We start from the raw sequence: 23,311 nt of genomic DNA on the forward strand, positions 1-23,311 counted from the left end.
ATTTGTCCATCGCTGGCCCGTCTTATCCTCTGTCTGGTTCTCCTAGTGACATGTTTCCACCGTCCACTTTCCTCACCCAACAGTCCCTCCTCAGAGTCCTTAGGTCCTGCTTCTGTCCGCTCGCCTGAGCTTGTCCCCTGTGCCTCATCATGTCTGTGTTCCATGATCTGCTCAAATCCCCTTCTAAACTCAGCCAGAGTTTCCACTTGCATCAGATTAGTAGTGCCTCACATTTGTCAGCTTGTTTGTAACATGTTGCTTTTAAAATTTGGTGCAAAGTTAATTTTTAAAATGCTTGTAAAAAAGTGAGGATTACCTTTATGTAATAGATGCCAGCATCTGGGATTTGTTTTGTTAACCGGGAACAGAACCCTTCATAATGCACCTGAAGTCAGGTTTATGAGGAAAAAAACACTGTAATTTGTTTAATCACAAATGACAGTGAGAGAATCACAGCAAGGTCAGTCTGGAAGGGACCTCAAGAGGTCATCTAGTCCATCCCCCAGGTAAGCTGAACGTGTGTCCAGTTCTGGTGCCCAGAATGCACTGGCAGAGCTGAGATAAGAACTCAGGAGTTCCATTACCATTCATACACACTTTCCTTTAAACCACACAGGTTACTCAGATCAAGATTCAGGGGGAAGAGGCATTTGTGCTTACTTTCTGCTTCTCATGCTCTCAGGGACTGAAAATATAGTGCAGTTGCTGTATTTTGCTCAACTGGGAAAAAGTAGTAAGGACAACTCACCGAAATGGCTTTTGGCCTCAGTTTTACCCATTTGTAAATTAGGGATATTCATCTACTTCACATGTGTTTTGATTAACTGGAAAGGAAAGATGTTCTTATTGTTACAGCACTGGAGTGGGAATTCAAGAGAGTTGGATGCACTGACTTCCTGTGTCACACTGGACAAGTTATTTACACTTCTCTATGCCTCAGTTCCCTATTTAAAAAAAAAGGGGGGGAAATTGACTTTTTCCCAGCCTCTCATGTATGTTAGAGTTTGCAAAATGCTACCTAGCATAATAGACCATGGCACTACAGAGCAACTCCTACCTGTCAGAGAAGTTCATGGGTTCCAAAGAGAATCTTGTCCACTTCTCCTGGCTGAGCAATATGCCTGCAGCGAAGATCCTTGGGAGGAAGAAGGGATATTTTAGTACACTTTGAGCTAGACTACAGAGGCATCTGATGAAACGTCACTGGCAACAGAAAATGAACTTAACTACAAAGTTTGTTCCCATCCTCCCAACGCAAGAATTGTTTTCAAGCCATAATTTATTTTATTTCTGTAACCTGTAGCATCAACCACTACCAACTTGTAAACAAAAAGGATACATCTGAGGAGAGAGAAAAGAAAAAGATAAAATGCAATGTGTGTTTTCTAAACGTAGAGTTCTAACTGCTCTGATTGGGAAGTCTTGAGTTCCTCTCTTACAACTAACAGCAGGCAGTGAAAGTCATTGATGAAGGGGACAGAGCTTATTAAGCTCAGCTACTTGAATCCAAGGATTAAACAAGAGGGTAGTAAAAATACCGTACACTTTTCTACACTACAGCTTCCACAAGTAGAGAATTACAGGTCCAATTTTTGCCAGTGCAGCCACAGCCTTTGTATTATGCTCAGATTAAAATGATACAATTCTTAGACGTATTTAGAAGCTACTGTGTTTCTCAACCTGCGTCACAAAAATCCCAACACCACATTAGGTTAATATTCCAGTGTGTAGCCCAATGCTCTTAACAATAAGCGGTTTGATCCAAACACCTGTTAGAGTTGGAAACAATGTGCCAGTTTCTGATCAACAGCTTTGCTTGAGGTGGACAAGACTATGCCAGCACATCAAGGTCACACCAACAATGACTAGCACAGTAGGAGCTCACTATGAAGAAGTCCTGAGGCTGTGTCACTACTCACCTTCACCCCCTCACCCTCACTCTGCTTTGGCCAAAGAAAGTGAAAGACTATGCGGGGGGATGGGTATTAGAAGATTTTTTTTTTTGTAAAAAATTAAGACCTAAGTCCCTGTTCTTAAGACAGTGCTTATGACACTATCCTACACCAGCATGCTTGATTTAGGACAGGGGCACCACTGACAAACAGGGGAAAATAGCTTTGTTTCAGGAAAGTTTCAAGCTGCTTTCACTTGTTATTGTACCCAGTGAGCCAGTGGACTTCTTTTAGGAGCAGAGACAACTTAGCCAGATGCGTGTAACAAGACAACACTTGTCCAGTGCAGTATCGTTTAGTTGGGCCTGTGACATGAACATGGCTGCTAATGGCAGAAGAGCCACTAGATTTAAAGGATTTCTCAAGGACAAACAAAAACACAAGAGCCTTTGTGCTTAGCCAGATGAACAAAACCTTGAGCTGTGTAACACAAAAAAGCAGCCTAGAGAACAGGATTTCTCTAATCTCGCCCTCTCCTTTTACCCAATTCAAAGAGTAGGAGCAGAATTTGGTAATGTAATATTGAATAGTTCACCTGATTTCACAGCCAGAAGTTTCTACACTATTGCAGTCAGGATCTTAACATTTATCCAAGCACTAACAATCTATCTCTGAATGCTGTTTTGCCAGTTCAAAAGTTAATTACAAAGTACTTAAGAGGCTAGAGAGTCATCTATTTGGTGGCAACTTCCCATGCTAACACTTAAAAACAAAATAAGTGAAATGCAAATATTTAAAGTGACTTGGGAAGAACAGCTACAAAATGGTAGATGCATACCACCGCTCCACAATGCAGATCAAACAGGTTATCTACGTGACTGGTCACATCTGAGATTATAACCACAGTTTACAGTGGGAGTTTCCGTAGTGTCACATACTGAGCAAAGGGGGGTGGGTAACTTCTTACAGAAGCTTCCTCATATAGGAAGAGATAGAAGTGCTAGCTCATGCTCTTTAGACTGGCTCATGTTTCCAGAGCAGTTCAAGGGTTGACATTAGTAGGGTTCCACTCAAGAAGGAAGAGGATGCATTGATTTAAAGATAATTGCAGTCAGTCATAAAAAAGAGATGACAGACTTGGGGCAGGGAGGAGGAGAAATGGGGAGAAGACTTAAATTTTACTGTTCCTTAGAAAGGCATCTCACTCAACTTATTGTTTTACTTTGGATAATTATTTTTAATTAAATATTTTGCACCAATACTTTAAAATGAATGCTGACATACGGAAATATATCCTCACCCGAAAAGAGCAAGTCTTGCAACTTAGGGCTACATGGATTCAGAAGTATGTCCAAAGATGTTTATGGTAGTACAACTTTTTTTTTTTTTAAATAAAGAGTTCTCTCATCCTTCACATGCTGCATAACAAAATGCTTTAAAGAGAAAAGGAAGGTTTAAAGCCCTTAGTAGGCCGATTCCTATTTATACAATCCACTGAATAGTTAAAAAAGAGCAAACTTTGCCATACTATTGGAGTGGCAGCCGCTTAAGCTGTATAATCTATTCAAACCTCCCCCTCCCACCTAAGAGTTTATCATGTGTACTGCATGAAAAATTAAAAAAAAAAAAAAAAAGTAAAAAGATGTAACTACAGATTTAGCTGGGAATATAACAGAGTAGCATGCATGTTGTCAGACTGGTATCAGTTCGAAAGGTTAAGCACATCAGTACTGGACTGTAGGCGGAGCACAACTAATGCACATTGAGCACCAAAACTCCTCCTTGGAAGCTTGGCTTACAATTTCTGCTAAGCCACCAAGAATTCTGAGTCATTTCCCTCTTAAAAAGATCCAGAACCACTGTATTCTGTCCAGGAAGGCAGGGTAAATGCTGACTGCTCAATTGATGCCAGTGTTTCTCTTTGGATGAAAGAAAAAAATAGATGTTATGAAAGCAGCACCCCTTTTCTGCACATCTCTCTGCACACTTCAATTGGGTTCTAGTAGTTTAGTGACCAAACAAGCTACATCACCAAGGGTCAGTGTGCTCAGAGACCCACAAAACTGGGTCTGGTACTTCGGTTTTGTTTTTGTTTTGTTTTTTTTATTTCAAGATGATTACACTGAGTCTAATGTAGGCTTCAACAGTTCAAAGGAACAGTTCTGGAAGCACTGTTAATGACAAAGTCCGCTGCCCAGGACTATATGAACAGATATGTATTAGTTTCTTGGCCCAGATAAAACAAAAAGGGCAGGCCTTACTAAGTATAGCTCATCCTATTAGTCCAATGCTTTTCTAATTAGTGCTCAATTGACAGTCATTGCCATTGCTACTGCAGTGCTTTCATAGGGTTTCAGTAACTGTATAGACTGAAGGGAAGCCAGCTGCCTTTGAAGTATTGCATGCTGCATCCCGAACATCTGGCTTAGAAAGTAATAAATATTTCTTTTGCAGTCAAAGACTACAAATAGTAATACACAATACAGCAATGTAAACAAGGAAAGAGCTACTGGACAGACTTAAATAAATTAGCAGTTACAGTACTTCATTTTTTTTTTTTTTTTTTAATTAACCACAAGTTGCAGCAGTGCAACAGAAATTCATTATTCTACCCCCAATCAAAGCTTCCTGGGCCAAATTCAGCAACAAATACCCTATGAAATGCCACTGAAGTCAGATGGGTTGCAGAGGAGAATCTCTCTCTTAACTAGACCTGCAGTTCATTGATCAACGTTGCCTCAGTTTTGGTATTAAATCTATTCAGCTTTAATCAGAGTACAAAACACTATGTCTCTATTAAAGAACTACATTAAGCCCTCGTCCAGACTAACCCGCGGCATCGGCGGGTTAAAATCGATTGCTCGGGGATCGATATATCGCGTCTAGTCTGGACGCAGTGTATCGATCCCCGAGCGCGCTTACATTGATTCCGGAACTCCATCAATCCGAACGGAGTTCCGGAATCGACGCGGAGAGCCGCGGACATCGATGCCGCGCCGTCCAGACTGGTGAGTACCTCGATTTTAGAAATTCGACTTCAGCTACGTTATTCTCGTAGCTGAAGTTGCGTATCTAAAATCGATTTTAATTCCTAGTCTGGACGTGGCCTAAGTCATGCATCTTCAAAGTCTTTACTGAAAGGCATAAGCATGGTTAACTTGATTTCCCCCCCACCCCAACAGCAACAGATTTGTCAGAGATCTTAGTGTGAGGGTACGTCTACACAGTAGAGACTATCCTGGAATAGCTATGTTACCATAGCTATGCCAGGACAATCCCACAGCACAGATGTAGTTTACACCAAATGGGGAGGGGGGGGAAAATCAACCCCAAAAACTCATTTCATCGATACAGGACTACCAACCCCCTGAACAGCAGCAGCTAGACAGTTGGGAACATTCCTCCATCGACATTACTGACCTAACCCCCCTCTAGATTAGGTTTAATTAACTACATTGGTCAGGGCTGTGGATTCTTCATTGTCCTGACCAACAGAGCTATGTCAACCTAATTTTTAAGCATAGACCAGCCCTAAAAATGTGTTGCTCGAAATGATAATTGCACTAGGTGTTAAACAAGGCCCAAGTGCAAAAAAGGTAGAAGCACTTCTTCCCTTGTACAAAATGAACTTGAAATCTAGATTTCCGATTCATATCAGGTTTTAAAACCTCTAGCAGTCATCATCCATCTTCATGAATATTGGCACTGGACTCCCATATTGGCAGCGTCATGAGACTCAACCAGTTTCTTGCTGAGCTAGTGGTTTAAGTGCTTTGCTGCTGCCTGATGTGCACTATGTTCCATATACTATGTACTTCTAGGGCTGACCCAGACACAGTCTGCCAGTGTTTCAATTTAAATGTTGAGGGTATGTTGGTACTGAAAGGGAGGCAACATGCTCTAGTGGTCAGATTAATCCTGTCTCACGCAGGCTCCTTCTGTATTTGGATGAAATCAGTAAGCCAGTCTATGGCTTCACCCTCTCAGCGGGAACGATACCTGCCTCAAAATGAGGTATGGGGAATATTAGTTAAGGACTCTAAAGTTGTAAAATTGTATTTAAATAGCATTATTCAAAACAAACAATGTTACTTTGGAGGCCAGCAGAGAAGTAGTTAACCAGAAGCCCACTTCACTGTTCAAATGAAAACTAGTAACCTTTAGTACTACTTCAGCTAGCAAAGGCACATTTTAAAGCAGCATGGAAGTTAGTTTATAGTTTGATAAATGGATTGCACACCACCTTTATTAAAAAAAAAGTGATAACCCAATCTGTGAAATGCTATAACACACTGTTACTGGCTCCCACAATTTCTTCAAAGTTTAGGTTTTATTTTTTTTTTTTTAAATGAGAAAAATTACATTTCTAGCCCTCACTGCAGTGAAATCAACCCTGCAACTTAACTGATGTAGTCCCATCCCATGTTTATAGACGGAAAAAAAGAAAAAAAACCCAGCTCTTAAAAAGGTATAAATAAGTTGTATTCATTTATCTTAATCGGAGAGCAACTCTGAAGCCTAGTGATAATGTAAAACAGGAACACAGTTTGCTAGATTATTTTAGTTGAAATACCCAGCTACTCTGGGATTGTTTTCATAACTTTACTATCATCTAGTCTTCCACATCTCTTCAGAGTGTCTTACTCTTGATCAAAACTGCTGACAGCAGAAATGACTGATACTGTGCTTTAAATATGAAATCTAAAACTTACATATTTGAGTTGATATGGTAATGAGGAGTAAGTTTACAAGGAATTGTGCTGAATTAAAAATAAATATTTCTAGGTTTCATTGATTCTAAATGATAGACTGAAAATATTTTGATTTCAAATAGGTGACAGAACTGAAGCTCTACCTAGGGATTTATGAAGAGGAGGACGACGATGCAGGTACAGAAAAGGATGGTTTTCCAACATTAGAGAAGTGCATTGGGATTTTTAACATTTTGGACTTCACATTGTATTGAAAATTGTTAAATTGGGTAATCGAAACCAAATGTGAAACATCTCAAGGAGGTGATCATGTAGTTCATGGATTAGACTACAGCAGTTTATTTTATATACATATGGCCACCCCGTACTCTCCCCTGCCCTCCTGCCCAAAAAAAGATTAGTTTATCTTTCAAAGTGGAATTCCAGTGGGAGCACTTTGGAGAGAGATTACAGCTACTGTGCATGCATTAGGGTAATATAAAAGGATCACCATGGTAGTTTATGTAAATTGAACCAGTGTGTTTCATTTTGGGCAGGTGAAGTATCTTTTTTTGCCTTTCCACCCAAAAACGGAATAAAAATAGATTTAAGTCTGATTTTGATTTCCTATTAAAAATGATCAGGAAAAAAAAGGGATATTTACAGGAATTCCTATGAAGAGTTTCCATCCCCTATAGAACATCTTGCAGTGCAGTTTCACATGCTCTTTATAGTCCTGAGGTAAATTTGACTGTGACAGGCCAGGTGTGAACAATGGCACAAATCCTAGAGAGGGTGAAGTTAAGCAGTCATTTGCAGTGCCACTAGTCCTTTTACTGTACTATGTAGTTAATATCAATGTCTGTGTAGGTAGAGTTGTGTATGATATTGCATGCACAAAGGAGGTGGGGTGGAGATGAAAGGGAGAGAAACATTTTTTGGATCTTACAAAAAAAGGAGTAAGATTTTTTTTTAAGGGCCCAACTAGGACCCCTTTGTCCTAGGGACTTTACAACACACAGTAGGAAAAAGCCCACATCTCAGAGCATAGTGAGAGAGGAAACTGCATTATAAGAGGCCGAAGCCAGGTTCCTATTCCCCCATGACAGCGTTTTGGTCCCATGAGGCGTTGCAAGCCCTTCACAAAACACCCTGCAGCTTGTTGCATTGTGGGACAGCTACCCATGGTGCACTGCTCTGTGCATCAATGCAAGCACTCCACCAACACAGTGAGCGTTATGTAGACACACAACCAACTTAATTACTGTGGCGGCTGGATGTCAATTTTTGTAGTGTAGACAGGCCCTGAGTGTCTGGACACAAAATCTCCTACATGCTACTCTCAGTTTCGAATTTGCTACTAGAAAAGTGCCTCACTCTGTTCTTACAGGCACTGTTCACTTTCATATATACTAAAAGAGCTACAATAAAATTAGTAACATTAAAATTTGCTTCTAAAGTATTTTGCAATATAAAAAAAACATTCCTAACTATTACTCCAGAGTCCATATACTAGTGATATTATATACAATCCACACGACACTTCTCCCTCTCCCTTCAACTCTCAGCCTTCAGATCCACATCACAAGCGTCTTTCTCTTCAGCTACAGATATAGTTTGATGGGGGGGGGGGAGGGAAAAGAGAAAGAAGAGAGAAAATGAGAAAGATACTCTCATCCTCTGTGTAGACTGGACCTGCACATACAGGGACAACACACTTTGCTAGGTGGTTATGCAACTGTTTAGGAGACAGAAAAGTAACATATTAGTAACAGTTCTTTGAGAGTACCACCTCTGCATATTTACACTTTTGGAATTGGCATAAGTTCAATGCCAGAGGATGCCAAACCCAGAAGTGGGACCACAGAAGGCCCTCAAAAAGAGTCCTGGTTGTTATTCCTGGTTGTAGGAACAGAACGGTCTAGTGGTTACAGACAGCAGAACTAGGATATAACAACACCCTATCTGGGTCCTCTGTGTGGACTGAACCCAAGACCTCTGGATGGATGTAAAAGAGTATGAGATTACTGCTTAAGCCAAAGAATCAAAAAAAGTCTATTAACATGGAGGGAGAAAGACTAATAAAAAGGTGACAGTCACACTACGTGAGTTACACAAATATTTGACATTCTTTCTGAAAGGGAGCATGGCAAAAGGAGGAGATTTGGGGCTGTTATATTAGAGACCCAGGGTCTATTCCCAGCTCTGCTGGAAGCAACTCTGTAAGTGCTGAGTAATGACATCTGCAATATTAGCAAACGATAAGTTACCTCCCCTAATGTAACAGTGAGGCTTTGGATAAGGGCTGTGATTGGCATAGAAAATATTAACAAATCAATGCAAGGGCAGGGGATTAGAACTCTCGGCCTCCTGGCTTGTAGCCCAGTGCACTCTGCCCCTAAGTTACAGGGTACTGTGTCTCATGAGAATCTCTCTTGCTTTGTGTACTCAAATCCTGTTACAGGAGGAGCTTATTGAGCTGCTGCAAGAGTTCCTGCATCAGGGGCCACAGGCACATTGCTCATGATCTGTTTGAGAGAACTAGAGACATAGATAGCATTTTTGTTACGTGCTTTTGAAAAAAAAAAAAACAAAAACAAAAAACAAACCACACACACACGATCCACACTCTGATGTGCCAAGAATCAAGTTCAGCCCTTCTTTTCCCAAAATCCTACTACTCATGCTCCAGGGCATGGCAAGCAGGAAGAATGAAAAACTCAGATGCTCAGACTCCCCAAAAGATCTAGGGTGAACCCTTCTGATATCACTAGTATAAACTTGATTTCTAGACCCTGACTGCTAAATCAAGATATTCCCAAATCACTAAGTGCTAATGTATCTTCTAATACCAAATATATTGCCCAAAACATGGCAATTTTAACAGAATCTGGTCTGTGTGAGTAAAATAGTAAAGAAGTCAAACAAAAAAAAATAAAAATGAAGATATGGGAGAGGCAAAGAGAAAGTTTCAATAAATAGGGCTTAAAAGAAGGGGAAAAAATTAACACTAACTCAGATTTCTCAGAAAGTTCATTACTCAAAAGTCTGGCTCTGGTTACAAAGCCAGGGATGCCCAAGGCTTGCTGCACCAGTCAGCAATTTACAAAGCCAAAGTGTACAGAGCAAATGCAACAAAGAGGTCACAGATATTACATGGAAAAATGCAACACTGGCTAACCCCAGACAGAGACCTAACTCAGCACAAAATGGAGTGCATTTCTTTGCAGGTTGATTCAGAAGATCAGGCAGGCTCAAAATACCCAGATCACGATTTGGTTGACTACTCATGAATAGAAACACCCTTGATTGTCTTGGGTTGCGTCTCTATGGACTCCAACAGAAACACAAGCATGCTGTCTGCTTTTCACTCCAGATGCAAGTTGTTTCATGAAATGGGAGAAGAAGGAGGCAGCTTCCCAGGCAATCCTGAGAACAAGTTAGTCCCCCAAACCGAAGCCATCCATGAGAAGCTTCTATTGCCATCCCAGACACTGATACTCGACAAAATTCAGAATATGACATTAGGTCATTCATCCCCTTGTCAAGATAGGAAAAGTGGCATTTTAGGCAGAGGCAGTCCCATGACTACTCACTACCTTTGGACAGATCAGTTTTGTTTGAACTAAATTTAAAATCAGTTCTAAAACAAGTTAGCTGTAAAGCTATATTCATCCTGCATAGTTTGGGGCGGGGGACTTCTCTCCTCCCAGAGGGTACCCAGATATCTGAAAGAGGGTTTCACCAAAAAGCATTATGTAGTGTACAAACATCTTCCCCTCAGTGCTTATTTTAAAATAGCAATTGTAAAACTAACAGTCAAGGATAAAGTCAAAGTAATCTTCTCAATTCTTTGTCATCTAGCATAAAAAGCCTAACAAAACAAAACAACCCCCACCCTCTGTCAAAAAAGGGAATAAACTACAGAACAAGATGGAAGAAGATGCACAGCTTCTTCAGAAAGGCCAGGTCCAAGTCCAAAAAATTTTACACAGCTGTTTGACCTCTGTCTACCCAGATGTAGCTTCATAGAGGATGCATTGGTAAGACTGAATCATTAACTCAACAGTCTTAGCAAGAGGGTGACTCATATGAAAAAACAAAAATAGTTGTGTCTGTGTCAAAAAAAGACAACAGCTAATAAGCAGCCAAAAAAGCAGTTGATTAAAAAAACTGCAGTGCATTTCGTAAAATACAAAAGCTACAGCAGACAGAACTAAACGCCAGATTATACTTATTTACATTGCAGGAAGTAGTATAGTCTCAACTTGATTGTCTGGGGTACAGAACAATCACACTGACTTTGATCCTGCACTGAGCTCCATTGAAATCAATTCCTCATGCATACCTACCTATGCAAAGCTCCTTGCAGGATCAGGACCTTTGTGACTAAAATACTAACATGGATGCTATTCTGGTGATGCTTCAACAATGCTACCAGACAGATTTGTTTTTACTTGTATACAACTGACCCTGTCAGCTACTCTCTCCACTGGCTTGTTGTATTAACGAAGTGTGTTAGTGAAGGCATATTTAATAAACCTAGTGAGGCAAGTCATCTACAATAGCTGTATAAACACATTTTTCAAGAACTGGAATAACTATTTTCAGGAACATACATTTTATTTTTGAAGAAGGGTACCTAACATTTACATACATACAAAATAACTTGACGACATCACAAAAAACAAGTCTGCACCAATAATTTATTTTTTTCCATTCATATTTAATATATCTCTTACTTATAGAACCTCCACAGATTTAAAGTGATTAAGGAGACTTAAGGTGCAGGCTCCAGAGAATGGCAACATCCAAAACAAGAAAATAAGCAGGTGGTAGATAGGACATTCCAACATGGCTGGCTGTAACTCTTAAATGAAAGACCAAGATGTTTCACTTACTGATTTGTCTCTACAGAATCCTCAGGGAATGTATTCCATCACTCTCTCTGGTGTCTCCTGCTGTGATAGAAATTTGAATCCAGCCTGCCATTGCTCTATAGCCATTTATTGCTTATTGAATGCCAAAGCCTTTAACTAGCAGTCAGATACCAGATAAATCACATGTTTCTTGCCACCCTCCTCCATTTAGTGTCAGCAACTGCTTGATTCCTCCTGAAAATTGGGTTTCCACATCCCCAGCTCCACTGCTAGTTACTTGAAATGTGGAAACAAGATTTCTGGAGTTGAGCATAACACTTTACAGCAGAGAGAGATGAAAAATACTTTTAACCACATACACTTAAGTCTGAAGGAACAAGTCTAGTTGAGACAACAGTCTTAAAATTACGGAGGGGAGAAGGGAGGGGAAGGAAGAGAAGAGAAATCAGTCAGGACTGATTTAATGGAGGGAGTCTAAACAAGAGCTTGAGGGCCACACCTATTTGCACAAAATGAAGTTGACTGCAGCCACCATCATTAATTCCAGAATGTGAAGCCCCATCTTGATTCAGATTGCCTTCCAAAATCATGATAGAGCACCACACACTGAACTTGTGGTCTCCACAAGCCATGCTTCTATATTATATTAGTAGATCTCTGTAGAGATAATGAGGGCTGTGGGTCACATCTGGCCCATGGACTGCAATTTATCTTGGAGGGAGGAGAGGGACATCATCTTGTTGCCAACAATTGGGAATTTTATCTTTTGAGGGAATCTAAATGACTGAAAAATTTGAGAGCATCTTTTGACCGAGAAGACAGAAGGTAAAGAGATTCACACAACAAAGACAACAGAACTTACAGGTTGTGGTAACTTTTTTCCTAGAGGTGATGTTTGCTAAATACATTAATGGGAAATGAATATAGATAATACAAAGGGATAAACTAACACCACGGTAATCCAGTGAACTGAACACATCTGATCATTTATCAGTAGTTTGTGGCAGTCTGTATCAACCATGAAACAGAATTTGAGGTTTAACCAACTGTTTAGATTTCCTTCTGCAAGAAATGACTCTGAAGCCTCATCTACACTAGACAACTAATCATTACTGGAAAAAAAGAAGTTCTTTAGCTGTTAGGCTTCATCTATACTGGCTGTTTAGGATCTACAATTCTCCACCAGTTGTAGGGACTGTGGTGCAGTCAAGGGATGCATGCACTTTTACCTTCAAGGGAATAGAGAAATATTTTTATACCGTTTGAAATACAGGATTTCAAGCTTTCAGATGGTCACTGGTTCCTTGAGCCAGCAATGTTATTTTGACACTTGTATAGAACTTGATATAGCAATACACACACACACACCCATCCATCCAATGCCATCTTTTCTCACTACTAAAGATCAACGCAGATTGTACTCTAACTTTCCATCATCTTATTTCTGTAAACCACTTTAATTCCATAGGATCCCAAACACATCACAAAATGTGGTTTTACAGTAAGCAGTTTACCCAAACACAAAAAAGCAAGCATTTCTGGGGTGGCAGACAGCAACCAGATAGGACATAATTACAAAGCACATATGTTCTTGGAAAGAGGTACTGTGATCAGGAGGTTAGGGCAAAACTATACTCTGAGGAAGAGTCCTAGAAGACCATTAATGTACATACAAGACAGACAGAATCTTGTTTTTTTAAGAATCTTTAGTCTAGTTATGTGGTCAGAACTGTCATAGTATCTCAACATCTATCAGAGGTGCCCTTTCCAGAACTCCTTGAGCAGTGATCCATGTAGCACACCTACTTCAACTGCTGGGATTCAAACATGTGGCTCTACGTGGTGAAGGGGCTTCATGAACCTTGTTGTTTGGCCCGCTTACTAAGCCATCATCTCCAATTAGTGATGATATTTTTGTTGACCAAAATTGTGATACAACTATCTATAGAGAATTTTTATTAATTATCATGAGACAGTGCAGAGCCAGAGAGAAGTTTCAAATGCCTTATCCATATACTACTGAACAAGAAACTATTTTGAAAGTATGTGTAAAGAAAAAAAATCAATCGCCCACTGCGCCTCTTTTCTCTGAGCTCAGCTTCCCTATGCTACAGCGAAACACATGACCCCAAGAGTCAGAAGACAGTACTCTTTGCTGACTTAGAGATGTAACATGCAAAAACCTTTACCTCTTTCAGACTCTGACAAAGTCCTGCAGAAGCTTTTCTACCTGCAAGTTGCGTTAAGGTTATAAAATGCATGCATAGACCAGATCATTCCAGAGTACACCATATACTTTCTCTCTCATCCCAAATATCTGACTTGTGAAGTTGAGAGACTGTACTAAAGTCTCCCAAACCATTTGCAAGGTACAGTGTATCATTCTGTAAGGAGATCTTTGGAATATTATGGAGAATCAAATTGGGGAGGGTGGGGTGAGGAAGAGAGACTTTTTGCTTATTACCTATTCCACTAAAGGAAATAAGTAAAAGGTTTATAGTGCACATCTCACTGTAGCAAATAGATATCCAAGAGTATCCTTGCATAGACCACTCTGTCTGTCTCACTAGTTACAAACTATTTGGACTGAGGGTCATCCTGTCCTGTAAATGAGAACAAAATTTTAATTTGTCTCATGCATAGTTACAGATACTAAAGTTTTAATGAGAACAGCAGTTTCCAGCTGATGTTGACATGGATGATTAGCAGTTGCTCAGCTTTGGAACTATTAATTACACAAATTGTTTTCTTCAAATACTGAAAAAACAAGTCATCCACTTGTTGACGCCCTTCATTTCCAGACGTGTTTGTTAAGGAAGCAACCTCAGGAATTCCACCTTCTTAAGCCACTGAAGTCCAGTTGTGGTACTGTTTGTCTTCAAGGACTTGTTCATGTGCATTGCTTCCTTTTTTTCCTAATGAAGACATGTTAAAATCCTAGGGTAATAAGGAAAGCTATAACTTTAAACACATTAGTTGGTTGATGTAAACTAAGTTCCCCCTGGGGTTTTCCTCAGGTTACATTCGTGCAGCTAATGTGTTAAAAGTTACACTTTTTCCCTAGAACAGATGTGGCCCAAGAGGAAAGGGTGCCACCCACAGAACATCTTATACACCTCCTCCTACCTGGTGTCTAGTGAAGAATATACATGGGAGACCTGAGAGGAGGCTGTGCCACTCATCTAGTGCAGGTTTCTAATCAAGAGCAGAAGAGCAAGATAATTTGAAACCAATTTACCAATGTAAACTACTTTCAAATACATGCATTTAACGAGAATGCGTACATAGAGAATTTAGATTTGGGGGTTTTTTTTGGTGGGGGGGGGGTAATGAGGATGACATCTTGCATTGTTAACCAGCTGTGAAGTTAAATCTGATCATCAGGTAAGTAGAGCTTTCATCACAATTTTTGGAAGACAGGTGAAGGAAAAAGACTTCCTTCCCATGAGCACTCACAATCAAATCTAAGGCCAGAGTCCTAAGGAGAAACAGAATAATGCAATAATTAATATTTTTGATGTCTGATAACATGATCTTGTTTGAAATCTAATGCATAAACAAAATGTGCCTAAGTCACCCAAGACCTACTATTGGTATAGCATATTCATCTCAGTGGACATCAATCAGCTATTAAAAAAAACAGAAAAAAGAACAAGTGAAATGGAAAGTCCATGTCAAATATAATTTTACAGAGTTCCAACCTAATACCATACCCACCTTAGCCAGATATATAATCTTTTACTCACTATCTGATGAAAATGAAAGATAAGAATTGCTGAGTTATATTTTATACTAATCTTATAAGTGGTTCCCATGTGTATGTACATATCTGATACATACACACATAAATGTGGTTCACAGTTCAGTCCAAGACATGATTTGCTGCGAAACTATTAAAACATGAAAGCTTTTGGTTTACTTCCTCCTCTAATTCTAGGAAGTGTCTTAAAGACAGGTCAGTCATGTGACTTTCTGCAATGACCTATAGATTTATCCATGTCAGTTTGCAACATGACTGTATAGTGATGAAATTACTCATTTTTATATTGAGGCTGTGTGAATAATCATTGGCAAGAGACCAAACGATGCAGATCATATTCTAGTCTCCATAAAGACTTTGTAAGTCCTCAGTATTGACAACATATACCAGACAAGGAAATTGAACTTCTGATGATGAAGCAGCATAGAAAGTGACTTAACTGCTAGTGCAGATGGGACAGCACTGTTTTCAACAGGATTCTGTGATGGTGCTGATGTGGTTTAGTCCCATCTACATTAATGGGTTACCCATTGTCAATATTGGTTGAGGGAAAAGCAGGTGCTGATGACCTTTGTCAGTAACCAATCCATTCCATTTTCTGATGCACACATAACTATGGTGTTCATGAAAATATTGATGGCTCACATCACATTGAGATTGAAGTCAGCAAGAGTAAATTAAAATAACCAGACATCACCCAATGAAATATATTTATTACTGAAAGCTAACTCCTACAGGCATTGAGAGTACTGAGGAATTAATATTTGTACCTGTCTTTTGGCTCCTTCTCCAAGTCTGAAAGGCAATTTCAATACTGTTGGTGACATCATAAGCAGTCCTCCCTCCCTCCACAGGTAAGCTACAATGTAGCCAATTACATAAGCAAAAAAAATACAACAATTCACTCCTCCTCTCAATTATCCACACTAAATAGAGGGTTCACTGGAAGCAGGGAGGGAAGGAAAAGTTACTCTGTATTCACTATAACTGATCTCTAGTCAAAGACAATATTTGTGTGCACAAATACATCCCCTCATATTTAAAATATCCTTGTTTGGAAGGGCTATAAGAACAGTGATCATAGCTGTCATTTTAATCTTGTGCTGTGCTAAACACACACACACTCTGAAGTACTCTGATCCCACAAATTTCTGAGGCAAATGGTTCTACAAAAGTTACTCAACAGTTAGCTCTATTAGGGAATGAAAAACTAAGATCATTGATTTTCTTCTTGGGAAAATTAGTTTAGAATATACATTTCTAGACTTCCCTCCAGCACACTCTAGATTTATTTCTGTAGTTAATTGGTGCTAGACAGTTTTCACTCTGGTGAAGAAAAAAGGGGGAAACAGTACTGTACAGCCTTACTTGTTAAAAAGGTATTTAAACTCAATAAGGTGGTCCTCTTAAAAAAAAAAAATTTCCAGTGTTTCTGGCTAAAATTAACACAAAAAAATAATCTGCATGGTAAAAGTCCACGTAGAGATAGGGCTCAGCCCAATCATGAAGAAAAACAAAGCTCAGTTTGTAGGCCCTCATTTAATTCTCAACTCCAATCCCATATCTGAGCTGTTAGAGATGGAGTGATGCAAACAGAGCACTCCCTTCATGGATGCCTCTGGTTAACAGGTGGGCTTCAGTGTCCCTCCCAGCCACAAGAATTGTATAATGAGGCAGTATCTCCAAGGGCTTGTCTACAATGACTAAGCAGAACTAAAATTAGGTGTGAATTTAAAATGAATTAGTTATTTGGTTCACATTTCCATGTAGACAAGCCCTAAGGCAGGGGATGAGACTCAGATCATCAACAAGGACACAAGACCTCAGGTGTCTGTAGACTGCTGTTTTTCATTCTGGAAGGAATAATGGATCCCTCAGTAGACCATCTCCAGATCAACAATGTGTAATCCATTAGTTGCCTCCATTTAACCATTACTATAAAATCATCCTCTTCCAAGTACAGAAAAAGCATAGCTTTAGTTCAGTATGAAGCGCTTAAGCCCCACATCAGCTGGAAGGATACATACATTCCCCCCCAAAAGAAAAACATTCCAAGGATAATGCAGTGAAGCAACCTTCTCTGAACACTACCTAGAAAAAGGTGACAAAGTCTCACCTGGGCCTGTGCAAGGAAAAGTTGCACAGGGGGGAAGACAGACAGACAACTAGCGCATCTGTATCTGGAATTCTTGTTCAAAAACAGACTAGTTTCTCTTTTCTGTCCCTCTACAGGTTTGTAGACAATTATGACTGAACACACACTACTTTAAGCCTGTAGACCTGCAGTGATGGAAAATGTTAATTCTGTTGTCTTTAAATAAGGGAACAGCCAAGACTGTCTAACCAATCAGCAAGACTTTTTAAATAATGAAACAGATTTCTGGATAGATTACTCCTTTTGTAGTAATAGCAACAGGGGGAAGAAAAAAAAAAAACAAAAAAACAAACACCACACACAGATTCATAGATTTTGAGGCCAAAAGAAACCACTAAATCATCTAGTCTGACCTACACGGGCCACAGAATTTCAGTTACCCCAGTACCGAGCACTAAAATTTATGTATGATTAAAAGGATATATTCTAGAAAGAGCTTTCAGATCAAGACTGGATACAAGACATGGTGCATGGACCACTTTCTTTGGTAGTCTGTTCTAATTGTTAATCACGCTCCCTGCTAAAAACATGCACCTTGTTTCTAATTTGAGTTTGTCAGGCTTTAAACTTCCAGTTTTTTGTTATGCCTTTCTCCTCTAGGCCCTCCAAAAATTCGCATTTCCTAAAACTAGAAATGAACTTGTCAGCTTGAGATAAATTCATTAAAATCTGTAAACAGGAAACAAACTATATTAGTAATGATTCCCAGAAAAATAATGATCTAGTGTAGGGGTAGGCAACCTATGGCATGCATGAAGAAGGCAGCATGTGAGCTCATTTTCAGTGGCACTCATACTGCCTGGGTACTGGCCACTGGTCCAGGGGGCTCTGCATTTTAATTTAATTTTAAATTAAGTTTCTTAAACATTTAAACATTTATTTACTTTACAAACAATCGTTCAGTTATAAATTATAGACTTATAGAAAGACCTTCGAAAAATGTTAAAATGTATTTTATGGCACACAAAACCTTAAATTAGAGTGAATAAATGAAGACTCGGCACACCACTTTGGAAAGGTTGCCGACCCCTGATCTAGTGGATCACAGGAAGTGTATGCATGTTGGCATGACAAAGATTAGTTACCCACACTTTTATAAAATCAATTATTTAAAAAAGAAAAAAAATTAGTACTAGATGGAATTTTTGTTCCAAACAGTACTTTGCACTTCTATGCTGTCATCTGTAACACCCAAAGTATTTTACAGAGATAAGTAGGTATCATCATCCCCATTTTACAGACAAGTTAACCAAGGCATGGAAAGGTTTAAGCAGCTTGTCTAAAGGTTATATAGCAAGTCAGCGGCAAAGCCAGCAAGAGAACCCAAATTTCCAAGTTAACAGTCCTGTTCTAAGCTAATGCATAAACCAGCCAGTTTTCATGATTATCCTTCATTTTTGACATCCTCTAGGATTGCAGTTTCTTCATTATCTGGGAGAAGCAAGTACCAAGGCCTATATTCAGGCTGTCTAACACTCTCCATTAGAGAAAAATTCCACAGCCTTTGGGGAGAAGAGAGGAGGATGGCTTAACACAGGGGCAGGCAAACTTTTTGGCCTGAGGGCTGCATCAGGTTTTGGAAATTGTATGGAGGGCCAGGTAGGGGAGGCTGTGCCTCCCGAAAACAGCAAGGCATGGCCCGCCCACGCCCTGCCCCATCCACCTCCTCCCCATTCCCTGATGGCCCCCCTGGGATCCCTGCCCTATCCCCCCCACTCGCTGTCCACCCCCACCACACCCACCCGACTGCCCCCGTTACCCCATCCACCGCTCCCTTCCTGACTGCCCCCGGGGATTCCTGCAGCCATTCAACAGCCCTGCTCCCTGCCCTCTGACTGCCCCAACCCCCATCCACATTCCAAAATCCCCTGCCCTCTATCCAGCCTCCCCGCCCCCTTACCGCACTGCCTGGAGCACCGGTGGCTGGCGGTGTTACAGCCATGCCGCCTGGCTGGAGCCAGCCACACCATAGCGCAGCAGTCAGGCCGAGCTCTGCAGCTGCACTGCCTGGCCACCCAGAGCATTGCACCAGTGGCGCGGAGTGGCTGTGGAGGAGGGAGACCAGCAGGGAGGGGCCGGAGGCTAACCTCCCAGGCCAGGAGCTCAGGGGCTGGGCAGGAGGATCCCACGGCTGTAGCTGCCCACCTCTGGTTTAACACTTCATTGTTTGCAGCAGAGCCGTAGAACACTTGGTAGAGTAAAAGCCCGAGCACCAAAGAAAAGCATTTTCTTTATCCCATGCTATTCCATTCAGGTTTAGTCAAGAAATAAACTTCTGAATGTCACCATTTCCTTTTTGTTGCTTGTGATGACAGAAAAAAAACAAGTTTGGCAGAATGCCAAAATAACCGCATTTTAACATTCTAATCTAAGACTGGGCCCATATGGCCACCAAAGCAGGGGCAGCAGCAAACAAACTCTGCACTGGGAACCAGGTAAGCAGAAAGCTTCTCCTGAGGGTGAAGGAAGCAGAGGAAGGGACAGGCCATGTTCCCATTTGCTCCTCCTCCTGGTCCATTTCTCCCTCCTGCCCCCAGAAGACATGACATGAGGAAGGAGTTCCTCACACCTCTTCAGAGGAGGTTGGAGAGGGTGAGAGAAAATACAGGCTGTGCTCCAGGGCCACCCAGAGGGGGAAGCAAGTGGGACAATTTGCTCCAGGCCCCGCAGGGGCCCCCACAAGAGTTTTTCAGGACCCCTGGAGCAGGGTCCTTCACTCGCTCCGGGGGCCCCAGAAAACTCTCACAGGGCCTGGGCCCCTGGAGCATCTTCCACGGCAATTGGGCGGCAGGTCCTGGAGCGGAAAGACCCGCAAAGGGGGGAAGGGGGGTCCTTCCACTCTGGGACCTGCTGCCGCCGAAGACCCCAGGCCTCTGGGCAGCCCTGCTGTGCTTCCCACCTCCAATTACCCCCTGTACCCTACATATGGATCATTATACACACCAGATAACAGCCATCTTTCACTGTCAGCTAGTTTGTCCTGCATTGCAGAAGGTTTGGTGTTCAAACCCTACTGAAGATGTATGATCAGGGGGAGGAGGAGGGAACGACTGTTTTTATGGTTGCACATAACATTTGTTTTTACTTTTTTCCTTTATTCCACTTGAGACACCTGGACCTGATACGCAGAAGTGTAGAGCTCGGACAACTGCAACTGAAGTCAGTGGGAGCTGTGAGGCACAGCACCTCGGGTAATAAGGTAGCATGGTCTAGCGGAACAAGCACAGGGATAGGAGTCATGAGTTCCTAAATTCTAATCCTGGCCCTGCTACTGAGTCACTAAGTGGCCTCAGGCCATCTCTCTCAGTTTCCCCATCAGGAAATTGGGGATAATACTCTTAACTCATACAGTTAATACTAATGTTTGTGAGGCATTCAGATATTGTAGCAATAAGTGCCCTAGAAAAGACCATGACAAAATGAATAATTATGTATTCATTGCAGGTGCTGGATGGCATGCAGTAAATAAGAAGAGACCGCCAATTGAATGAGGAGGATAAAAATACTGAATAGCTACCTCATTCCCTGAGCACGGTTCACCCTACGCACTGAATGAGCCTGGGGTCCTGTGGAAAAAACTTGTATGGGATCTTGTAATTAAAGACTGTATCACAACACATTTCCATAATGGAGCAGAATTAAGGTTGTACACACAACCTGAAACTCTGTCATTTCCCAGCTTTCAAGTGCTTGACTTTGAAACTAAGTAAAATTCTTAACACAGCATTTTATTTATTATATAGTAGGTATGGGATGGTGGAACAAAAAAACAACAACTTGTATTTCACTGAGAATACATTCAAATCACCATGTATTATCTAGTGTACCAATTATATTTTCCTTGGTATTTGTTTGTACAATAACTCCTGTTAAAATTAAGACAGTTACACATGCACATCAACAGAATGTAGTCTCAAATATTTAACACTATACTAGGGCAAAAAGTTAACTGTGCTTTTGTATCAGGAAGGTTACAGGATTAAGTCTCTAGCGACAACATGCACTCATTTTCAATGTTGGTGAAGAGGTGCAACATTATTGGGGGACAGTGAACTGCGTCACTGTTAGACTCCAGTTTAATGTCTTGTTTAAAAGGCAGATTGTCTATTTCCAACAGCATCCAGATGTAAGTTAAAGACAACAGGGTGCTGATTCGAAGGGGATGAGGGCAACATTTCTTCACTCGACTTTCTAATATCTAATACTGTGAGGGAGCTACTATATTATGCTTTCCACACTGGTCTCACAAAATACTGATACCTCAAATATGAAAGGCATTATATAAAAACCAAGGGTTGGTGGAATCCCAACCCCAAGTCTAAAAGCAAATCTACTCTTTTCACAAAGGTAGGAGCAACAGTGCTAATTTTGGCTTTGTGAATAGACAGAAAATGTTTGGGCCTCTTTATAAATATTAGTTTCACCACACCAAGAATTCACAAGTACCCAATATGCTTGTCTCTATCACCGATTATTTTTTTAATTGATGATCAACTCTCACCCCAATACGGACCCTGCCCCCAAGAGCCCCTGCCACCAAACAGTTTCACAATCACCATTTATTCAACTTTTAATATTACCTAATAAAAGCACATTGAGATCCTTGTTTGAAAGATACTATACGCAGTCAAAATCTTTTGTCTTACTTTATATAAATCCCATAACAAAAAAAGTGTTTATATAAAGCCTGCATTCGAAGGTATCTCTATAGAAAAAAGATTTACAGGGATGAGTATCTAGTATGCCATATAAATACTCTAGAGAATTTGTAATCCTACTCACAAAAACAGTTATAAAAGCCCCAGCTATAACATCTTGTGCAATATTAGAAAAGTAAGCATATTGTTTCTCAGATGGATGTGTTACATAAGCATGAAAAAAGTATCCAACACCTGGGATAGGATCTCATTTATAAATATATTAAGTTTTTAGTTATTTTGATTTCTAAATTAGACAAAATGTGCTCATGAACAAGTCTCTTAACATGCATAAGTGAAATAAAAATTATTCAATAATATGCCCCAAGTAAACAGATTCAGTATCCGTAAAAGTGTTTTCTGCACCACAAAACAAGATATAAAACTACCATAATGTTCTCCACTGGATCTACACATAGGGAGTGGTGATGTTTTCCAATGGCAAGTTAAACACACACAAAAACTGACACTGACCTACCCATGAAGTAAAATTAAACTGTGTTCGACACAGCCACCCTGTTGTCTCAGCCTGACTTCTAAATTTCTCAAGAGGGAGTCACTGAGGACTCTTCCAGTTGCTTAGCAACTGCCTTGGGGACTTCACAACATGGACACCATTTCAGAAGGCACAATGTGCCATAATTTAAACAACTAAGTTCTCAAATTTGGGCTCACCACATTTGTAGTATTTTAAATTTTCACAATTAACAAGTTCCACTTACAATTTTCTGCTTCATTTTATTTTCTTCAAAGGTGCTTTCAGCACTGCTGAAAGGTACTCTGAACGGACACAAGTTCTTAATGTATCCACAAAACAGGTATAGCACAATTAGTGCATTGAAAGCCCCCATACTGCCATGCCCATTTATATGAATTCTAGCTTAGAGGGTCTACCTTGGGAGATGGTCCATTCTGGCCTTAAACTCCATAAAACTATTAGATCATCTAGTCTTACCACCTGTAAATATCATCAGCCATTAAATTTCTAAGCTACTGTGTGCCACAGGCAGAGAACAGAGGAGATCTAGGTATCACCAAAGCCTGAGGCCCCTGAAATGGCAGGGAACTGATTTGGTGAGACAGGGCATGGATCGCCTGCTAGGGGGGGGGAAAAAAAAAAAAAAAAAAAAAGAACAAAAATACCAAGGTCTCTGACAATCTGACCTAGGAGAAAATTCCTTCCTAACCCCAAATCAGGGGATCATTATGACCTGATCATATGAGCAAGACACAACA

General features: G+C 40.5%; 1 protein-coding gene across 3 annotated transcripts in view; it reads right to left on the bottom strand.

The window, feature by feature from the left end:
- The window catches only part of GATAD2A (GATA zinc finger domain containing 2A), a 90,526-nt gene that overhangs the window by 61,433 nt on the left and 5,782 nt on the right, over positions 1 to 23,311 (bottom strand). For all 3 annotated transcript variants that reach the window (XM_050934058.1, XM_050934060.1, XM_050934059.1), the window contains exon 2: positions 1,058 to 1,135. The gene's annotated coding sequence lies outside the window, so the exon portion shown is untranslated. The remainder of the gene's footprint in view (positions 1 to 1,057; positions 1,136 to 23,311) is intronic.

This window comes from Gopherus flavomarginatus, chromosome 24 (assembly GCF_025201925.1).
Source record: "Gopherus flavomarginatus isolate rGopFla2 chromosome 24, rGopFla2.mat.asm, whole genome shotgun sequence".
Lineage (NCBI taxonomy): Eukaryota > Metazoa > Chordata > Testudines > Testudinidae > Gopherus > Gopherus flavomarginatus.